Source organism: Pinus tabuliformis, chromosome 6 (assembly GCF_031772625.1).
Source record: "Pinus tabuliformis cultivar Carrire ecotype Pingquan chromosome 6, CPIR1, whole genome shotgun sequence".
NCBI classification, from domain to species: Eukaryota; Viridiplantae; Streptophyta; class Pinopsida; order Pinales; family Pinaceae; genus Pinus; species Pinus tabuliformis.
In genome coordinates this window covers 2089551343-2089560922 of record NC_142292.1, presented here as the reverse complement: position 1 = coordinate 2089560922, position 9580 = coordinate 2089551343, and positions in this window count along the sequence as shown.

Below are 9580 nucleotides of genomic sequence, written 5' to 3'. Positions count from 1 at the left end.
TATAACACTTCCTTCCATACTGCAGCAAAAATGACCCCATTTATGTCACTTTATGGATATCATCCACCATCCATCACATCATATTTAAGAGAAAATTCTAAGGTTCAAGCAGTGGAACATCACATCGAGCATCAACAATAAGTTCTCCAACTCTTAAAGGATAACCTCACATTGGCGCAGAATAGAATGAAACAACAAACATATCAACATCGCAGTGAAAGAAGTTTTGATGTAGGTGACCGGGTATTCCTACGGCTACAACCATATAAACAAATGTCCCAAAAGCAAGCTAAGAAGGATAATAAATTATCATCAAAGTATTATGGTCCGTACAAGGTGTTGCAAAAGATTGGTACTATGGCATACAAATTGGAGCTTCCTATAGCTTCTCGAGTGCACCCAGTTTTCCATGTTTCATGTTTAAAGAAGGTTATAGGCAACAAGCTCCGAGCTCAAACAATATTGCCAGAACTTGATGAGGAAGGAAAAATTATATTGGAACCAGAAATAGTCACAGAAACAAGAACTCGACAGCTATGAAATCAATCAATTTCAGAGTATCTCATCAAGTTGAAGAACTTATCCGCTGAAGATTCCATATGGGAGGATGAGAATTTTATACAGAATCATCCATAACTACTCAAGCATTGAGGACAACACTTTTTTGAAGAGGAGGGGCATGTTAGGTCCTTATAATACTAGTGATTCCCCCATTACTATTGTCGTTGTATCCCTTATTATTATTGTTGTGCCATTGTTGTCCCCATATTGTTATTTATTATGCCCCATAAAATCCCTTTATTGTTATTTTTGTGCCTTTATATTATTATTTATTGGTCGGCTTGGTTATATTGTGACCCCTTAGACTCCTATATATAGAAAGGAGATTTTTTCATTTGAATCATCTAAGAATTGTTCATTTTTGTAATGTAAAGGAGGTTTCCCCCTCGAAGAGGCTTATTTCTAAGGCGTTGATCTATCTTTTCTATCTTTTTGTGAGCTGGTTTCATAACATTTTCACGGATATCTTTTCCAATCTAGAAGATAAGGAACATATTTATGAAGGAAAGTCATATTTTCTTAATAATGTAGGACTTTACATCAGGAATTGGGAAGCATGCATAGAGGGATCAAATCTCTTAAGATGTAAACTTCTTTTTGAGTGTAAAATTTGAAGAAAAATTCTCATCTGGAGAGATTTGATTCCTCTCGATGCTTAGTAGATCATGACTATAAATCTATAATAATTTTTAAATCCCCACTCTTGTGGCGTTCCTTTGCACCTTTCGGTGCAATTGCTAGTTAAAATATCAATTTTTTTTTTATGATACAATAGTATCAAAAAGTATTAAAGAAAATAAAATAATTCAAGAATATTTTTTAATAATATTATTAAATGATTATACTTTAATTGTTACTAAAAAATTAAAATTAATATTCAATAAAACTATATAAATGATTATATCCTAATCTTAATTAGGCCGATAGGCCTTTCTTTTGAATCAGTCGACCTCGAATTTTCGTCTACCTTTTCTGTTTACATGTGACATTTGTTCACCATATCATTATGACATCTATCTATCACCCTCCTTCTTGTTACACCTTATGTTATCGTTGTCTTCTTCCTTGTTGAATGTTCCCAATCAAACACACTTGTGTTTCTCGTTAATATGCATACCTGATCTCCCATTGGGTTGACTAGCTTGTTACAACAACATTAATGAATACCTTACGATCCTCAAATCCGTCTGACTCTCCGCAAATTTTGGTGCCTCGTTTATTCCACTGCCTAGTCTCTCCAACCCTCGAACCTTCTTTCCCTTCGATCTCGCCTCCACAAATTTGTCTGACTCTCCGCAGATTCCGACACCTCGTTTATTCCACTAACCAATTTATCAAACCCTCGAACATTCTTTCCCTTCGATCTCGCCAAAACTGAATCCTTAAACTGACCTTCCTCCAACTCTAGTTGTCTTTCGTTCTCTGAGAAACTTGTTACAGAAGGGGAGAATTCTTTAGTCACAACGTTTCCCACTTCATTGTATTGATTGTGTTCGGTGGAATAGTCACCCTCTATTGCCTCTCTCTTGAAATTCAACAGATGCAAGGCTAGATGGAGAAGTATTCAAATGATAGAACTCGTTTTATCCCCCATAGGATAATACAGTAAGCTTAGAACCACTTTGGGACAGTTCATCTCCGACTTTCACATAGTGGTTGGAGCAATAGACTTCTTGGCTCGACCATACAAACTCATCATAACACACAAACCAAAATGTAGTTCTCTATTGAAACATATAAATTAATGATGGGGACTCATGTGCCAATAAATCTAACATACATCAAGACCCAAAGATGCCGCAATTGATGATGTCATGTTCATCTCATTATATATTCTATGGAAGGCAATAGTTGAGCATCAAATATTCTTTGAAATGTTGGAATTAACAACAAGGAATCTAAAAGCGCTCTGCCCAAGGTTGTTTCAAATGCTATTTTATATTAAAGGAATGTATACAGAACATATAAAACACCACAAACACCTATAATGCAATGTTGGCATATTCTAACAAATGGGAGCAAAGCAAGATTCAATTTTTTAATGAAGCTTCCCTTGTTCGTTGGCTTGTATTTAGTCCTATGACATCTTTGTACTTGGTAAGAGGGTTCACATAGATATTATGAGGGAACCCTGTTAATTCCATATACCATACTATATATGCACCCCACTTGCACAACAAGATTTATCTGGGGACCTCGTGATATGTATGCTTATCTAAACATAAATAAATTTACTTCGATTTCGCCTGATTTCTTCACAGGACTTACGACTTCAAGTTGTAGCGTTAGATGAAAATCCCCTGGCCCCATGGAAATCTCATAGAGCAAGCAGTGGGAAAATGCAAGGAGCTCTGTGAATGCAAGAGGAGAGGAGAATTTGTGCAAAGAGAGCATGTCATCAATCACGTTGAGTTTTATTATCAACCTCCACCCAAGAAAGCCCTAGAACAAGACAATATGCAAAAACTCAGTAATTCTTATGAAGACATTGTAGCCATCAAATTGATTATTTGTTTTTATCTGATTTTGAGTTGCTTTTCATGGGCAAGCTATGACATAGAGGCCCTGATTGGAGCGGGTTGTATCAGAGCGAGAATTCCTTTCTTGCTCACCAGAGGTTAGCCATTGTAGATCCTGCCTCTGGTGAACAACCCTTGTACAATGAAGATAGACAAATAGTTGCTACTGTAAGTCCATTGCATCTTGACTGGTTACTTCATATATTGATTATGTAATATGGTCTCATTCTTAAATTGCAAATAGGTGCTCAATTATTCAGTTGAGGTTCTACCATTGCAGGTGAACGGAGAAATATATAACCATGAGAAACTGAGGGAATAACTCAACTCTCACACGTTTCACATTGGTAATGATTGTGAAATTGTAGCTCATCTCGTGAGTACCCAACTGTGTACTCTACATTCCTGCCATTTTTCTCAATTATTGGCCCCTCTTTCATTTTTTTTAAATTTTGTGCTCATAAATTGCCATGACGATTGATCCAGGTAGATATTGGTGGGCCACCTGCCTATTCCACTTGGACCCCCACCATTGTTTCTTTCAGTTTTTCAGTTTCCTTATTTGTAGCACAATTTACTATTTTTGGCAGTTTTTCGAGTCCTAAACTTCCGGAGTCGTTTTGAGGCCCTAAATGACGTTTTTTTGGGAAAACTTGGAGCAACATGTGATGTAGAACGATGTTGCAACATGGATTGTAGACTAATGTTGCTCACTCAAAAGTTGTAGCCCTCGGATAGATATTTCTAGCAAAGTATTGTGCGCGTCAAACGAAGATCGTATGCCAAAGTTACGACCCCGGGAAGTTGATGTGACAATTTACCCAAACGGGCCCCATAGTTTGGCGCTTCATCTCCTAGTGTTAGGCTTTTGGATGTTTAGGGTTTTCCATTGTTTCTCAACAATAAATAGGCCTTCGAACCTCATTGTAACACAGTTTAGATGCATGTAGCCACCACATGTCTTCTCAGAGATAAGCTACCATTGCTTGAGCTAGTCTTATTTCCATTATGTTTGTAAGCATATTTCAATATTTGATATTAATGAAATGAAGAGTTATTTATGTCGCATCTTTGTATTTATGGTTATATATGTATTTTGTTACGTTCCTGTTTAAATCTGGATTAGTGGTATTAGAGCAGTTTGCTCTTTCTTTGTTTTTCTTTGCATGTCCCCAACGAGGTTGGGATATAAGGAGTTAGGGCTTGAACTGGTCAAAACTTTGCAAGACCAACCTCACAAATCCCGACGGCCTCCCATGGTGGATGAAAAGAAAGACGAGGGGCCAGAAGATCCTATTAAAATCTTGCTTGAAGAAGCCCTCGAGCAACAAAGGAACTCATTGATGGACAACTTTGCCTAGATCCTTCAGTGACTACCCAAGGGTGATGCATCTACTTCCAGCAGCTACTCTAGAAGCGCCACACCCTTTAAGGTATAAGTTAACTTTGACATTCCCATATTTGAGGGTTAGATAGATGCAGACATTGTAGATAAATGGTTAAATCTGCTAGAAGGATATTTTTCTATTCATGATTTTTCTAGCCGGGAAAAGATCACTTTTGCACTTCTCAAAGTAGCCCCCCACGTCAAGGACTGGTGGGAAACCTACTATGAGCAGAAGGATGAAAGTACGAACTCACTGTTTTCAGCTGCACCCACTTGGAACTCGTTCCGGGATGCCATCAAGGAGTAGTACTACCCTGTCAGGAGCTATGAGGATAAATACATAAAGTGGACAACGCTGCGACATGGAAGGGACCAAGATGTTTCAGAGTTTACCATTGTTTTCCATACCCTTCGCATGAAGCTGGGTATCAAGGATTCTAAGAAGCATTTGGTTCTCAAGTACCGCAGCTGCCTACACAGGTACATCCAAGACGAGATGGAATTCTTGGACATCTCCTCGCTCGACACGACATACCGATATGCTGCCAAGATCGAACAAACGTTTAAACAGAAGAAGCGAGACTTTGGATCTGCGAATCTAAAGCAAGGGAAAGGTGCTCCCAAACCGCAGAACAAAGGACAAAGCCAACGCGGGGCAGCCTAGGACAACCCGCCAAAGCCGCAAGCAAATAGCAACGTTGCGAAGCCGAAGAAGGACACGGGAAAGTGGTGTGAGTTCCATAAGAGCTCCACTCACAACGCAAGTGAGTGTCAGGCCAAGCAGTCACTGGTGGCCGAGCTAGAGGCTTCAGAATCAGATGCATGTTCTGATTCTGAGTCAGGACCCGACAAGGGGAATGACAAAGGGAAGCAAATTATCGATGCGGAGCCGAACGCCATTGTTGCCACCATGAAGATCCAGAAGAGGAGGAGCACCTCTTCCACTCCTAGATGTGGGTAAAGGGTTCCCCACTACAGTTCATTGTTGACAGTGGGAGTCAAAAGAACCTCATTTCGGTAGAGGTCGTGAAGTGGCTGGGCTTATCGACCATAACACATCCACAACCATACACCATCGGGTGGCTTCACCAAAGACGAGATATTCGTGTGAGCCAGCAGTGTCGCCTTCCATACAACATCAAGACCTTCACGGATGAGGTATTATGTGACGTTGCTCCTCTTGATGTTTGTGATGTATTATTAGGCCAACCATAGTTATGGAAGTGACATGCTATGTATGAGTCAAGGCCTCATGCTGTTATTGTTACTTTGAGAAATAAGTTGTACAGGATACCAGAGGTAGCACCGCCTACTTCCATCTCTTTCGTTACTACAAAACAATGTAGTGAGCTCATTTCCAAAACCAAGAAATTTGTTTTCTTGATGATACGCCCTCAGGGAAAGAAGAAGATGGTGGCCACGATATCAAGATAGGGCCCCTCCTCACGACAAAAACATGTGGACAAGGTCATGGAGGAGTACGAGGATATCTTCACCTCCCCCGCAAGGGTGCCTCTACACTGTCAGCTCAAGCACTCCATCGATCTGACCCCAGATGTGCCGCTTCCCAATGGACCAATCTATTGGTGCTCCGTTCTGGAGAACGACGAAATCAAGAGGTAGATTCAGGAGCTGCTACAAAAAGGTCACATCTGTTCAAGTTCATCACCCTGTGGGAGCCCGATCGTGTTGGTACAGAAGAAGGACGGGACTTGGAGACTGTATTAACTATCGGGCGTTGAACAAGACCACTGTCTAGAATAGGTACCTGATCCCATGGATTGATGACCTTTTGGACCAACTAAAAGGGGAAAAATATTTCAGCAAGATCAACTTGAAATCAGGATATCACCAGGTACCAATCGAACCCTCTGATGTGTGGCAGACTGCCTTCAAAGACAAGGAGAGCCATTTTGAATGGTTGGTTATGCCTTTTGGGTTGACAAATGCTCCTGCAAATTTCATGAGGCTGATGGATGACATCTTGTGGCCATTCACCAACTCATTCATAGTGGTATACTTGGATGACACCCTGATCTTCAACCAGAGTTGGGAAGAGCACCTCCACCACATCCGACAGGTTCTCCAAACACTGCGGCAACACAAGTTGTGTGCCAATTTGGAGAAATGCACTTTTAGCATGACCCAGGTTCAGTATCTGGGATACATTATTGATGAACGAGGGGTGCATGTGGATCTAGCCAAGATCCAAGTCATTCGGGATTGGCTAGCCCCAACCACTCTAACAGAGCTCCGTAGATTTGTGGGTCTTGCCAATTTCTATCGCAGGTTCGTGTTGGGATTCTCTCATATCGCTTAGCCCTTGAGTCAAGTCACCAATGGAGGAGCAAAGAAAAATTCTTTTGGTCTGAATCTCAACAGAAGGCATTTGCAGAATTGAAACATCCCCTCTGCTCTACACCAGTGCTAACTTTACCAGACTTGCAACAACCATTTGAGATCGAGACAGATGCCTCTGACTATGTTATTGGAGCAGTCCTTACTCAACAAGGACATCTAGTGGCATATCACAGTGACACACTTTTATACATAGTTCGGAAGTATCCTACTTATGACAAAGAGATGTATTCCATTTTGCAGGCCTGTCGGCAATGGAAGCATTACATTTTGGGGAAGGAAACGGTCATCCACACAGACCACCGACCCCTATAGTTCATACAGACGCAAGGGGAGTTGCAAAATGATCGCCATCAGAAGTGGTCCTCATACCTGCGACAGTTCCATTTGAATATCAAGTATAAGAAGGGTAGCACCAATAATATTGTAGACTGCCTTAGCCGACCACCAATCATGGCGTTAACCACCGTGCTCAACTCTTGTGGGCACAAGACTTCTAATTGGTCACTTTTCTACAAAAGCGACCCAAAATTTAGCCACACATACTAAATGCTCTTGGAGGGTCAGCAAGTTCCAAATTTTCATCTCTAGGATGCCCTGTTATGCCACCTGGGACACCTTTGTGTTCCTTTAAGCGAGCGAGCCAAGATGATTTAGGAAGCGCACTACAGTCGGGCCGCTAAGCATTTCGAGGTCGAGAAAACAATGGCAGTACTATAGAAGTATTTTTATTGGCCGAATCTTCGACAGGATGTCGGGAAGTACATCAGATCCTGCACTGCTTGCGCATTGCCAAACCGACTGTTAGCCTCCTATTGCAATAGGTGTCATTTTTCATGATTGACAGTGGAAGTGCCAAAAATGTTCATCTTTTCCACGCTGCAAAAGTTCCATTTTTGAAGGGTTTCTCAGTTAAGGGAAGGCCAAACAGCTTAAGCTTGGCTTCCTTATGTTTCAATTTCTTGTTTCAGAATATAGAGAATAAACATCTGTCCAAACTGTTTAAGCTTGACAGATTTGTAGATAGGTAGAGAAGCAAGGGTGCTCAACAGCTTAATCTGAGCCCCTGGATGCAATAAGGGTAGATTTAGATAGGAGGACAACAAAAAAGAAAAGTTGAAAAGCTGGGTTTGCTAGTTCAAGTGCACCCAAACCAAAAAGAAGAGAAAATTTTAGGTAAGTAGGCTGGGTAGGTAGTTTTGTGGTGGCAGAATGATGAATTGTGATCCATTTTATGTTTTCAAGTGTTATATCTACTCAAATCACAATTGCAAGGCAGTTTTCCTTTCGCGAGGCGTGTCTAACTTCCCCTTCTTCCTTGTCCAAAAATCATTCACTAACTTCCCCTAAAGAGGTCAAGATCTGCTTGATATCTCTTAAATTCATCATTTCCCATAACATTTGCCTAAGTAAAGATCTGCTTTACTTAAGGATGCTCATATCTCATTCTATAAGTCCTATTTCCCCTTTGAAGCCTAAGATTTCTATCCTTAGCGCTTTTCTGATCAAAATCCATATTAACTTCTAATATTATTATATAAATCCCATGATTTCTCCCTTCCCCTTACTAAAATATGTTATAAATCCCTTTTATATACATATCCCTTCCCATGGTTGAAAAATAACCATAAGTATCCCTTGGGAATTACTAAGTTTGCCTGAAACTTAGTAAGAACCCTTTTTTTCCTCCTTAACCATCTTCCAAATGCATTTGGACTCCTTCCATTGCATAAAATCCCTCCTCCGATGTATAAAAACCCTCCATTTAACTTTGTTTTCACCTTTTAAAGGCATAAAACCCTCTTCCATGCAATCGGACCCCTTCCGATGCATTAACAAACCTCTCCAATGCACAGATATCTCCCTCCAATCTCAGTTTTCCCTTCTCCGATCATAAAAAATCCTTCCAATGCATAAAAACCCCCTTTAAATGCTGTCGGACCCCTCCGATGCATTAAGGACCCTTCCTAAGGCTTAAAAACCTTCCTCCGATGCACTGAAACCCATCTCCGATTGCAAAAAGCCTTTGTCGATTGCATTAACCCCCTTCCGAATTGAAAATCATGCCTCTGATCGCTTCCCCCTCCCTCCGACGCGATATCGTTGTCGGAGGTCGCAGCGAAAAGAGTTGGCCCTTTTATGCATTTCTCCGATGGATAGTCGCCGACGTGATTTCGGCGATTGGCGTATCGCAATGTTGCGGTCCCATATAACATGCCCCTTCCCCATGCTCCGATGCGATATCGCTATCGGAGGGCCCCCCCCCCCCCAAAAAAAAAAAAAAAATCAAAATCATATTTTCCCTTTTTTAATGTATATCCGCTATTTTATCGTTAAAACCCATTTTTACCGCAAATCCATGCTTCTTCCCCTTTATCGCATATATTGCAATTATATATAAACCCCGCTGACGCGATATTGCGACTTAATCGCAACCGTCCATCGCCCCCGCCCATCCACGACTCAAATCATTTCGGCGATCGCATATGTATAAACCCCATGTCCCCGTCGATAGCGAAATGCCGAGTTAATCGTGGCCGCCCATTCGGGCCCTCAGATCAACGACCCATATTTAGTCACATCGCCCCCATATATAGCTCCGACTGGTCGGAGCCGAAATTCTATAGAGTGCAGCATATAAAGATTTCAGGTCCGCTTATCCATTTTGTTAAAATCCGCCAATAAGTTATTGTCGATGGGTCGGACCTGATATCAATAAGAAGTGGGCCTATAATGCGTTTCGGGTCCGCGGGCT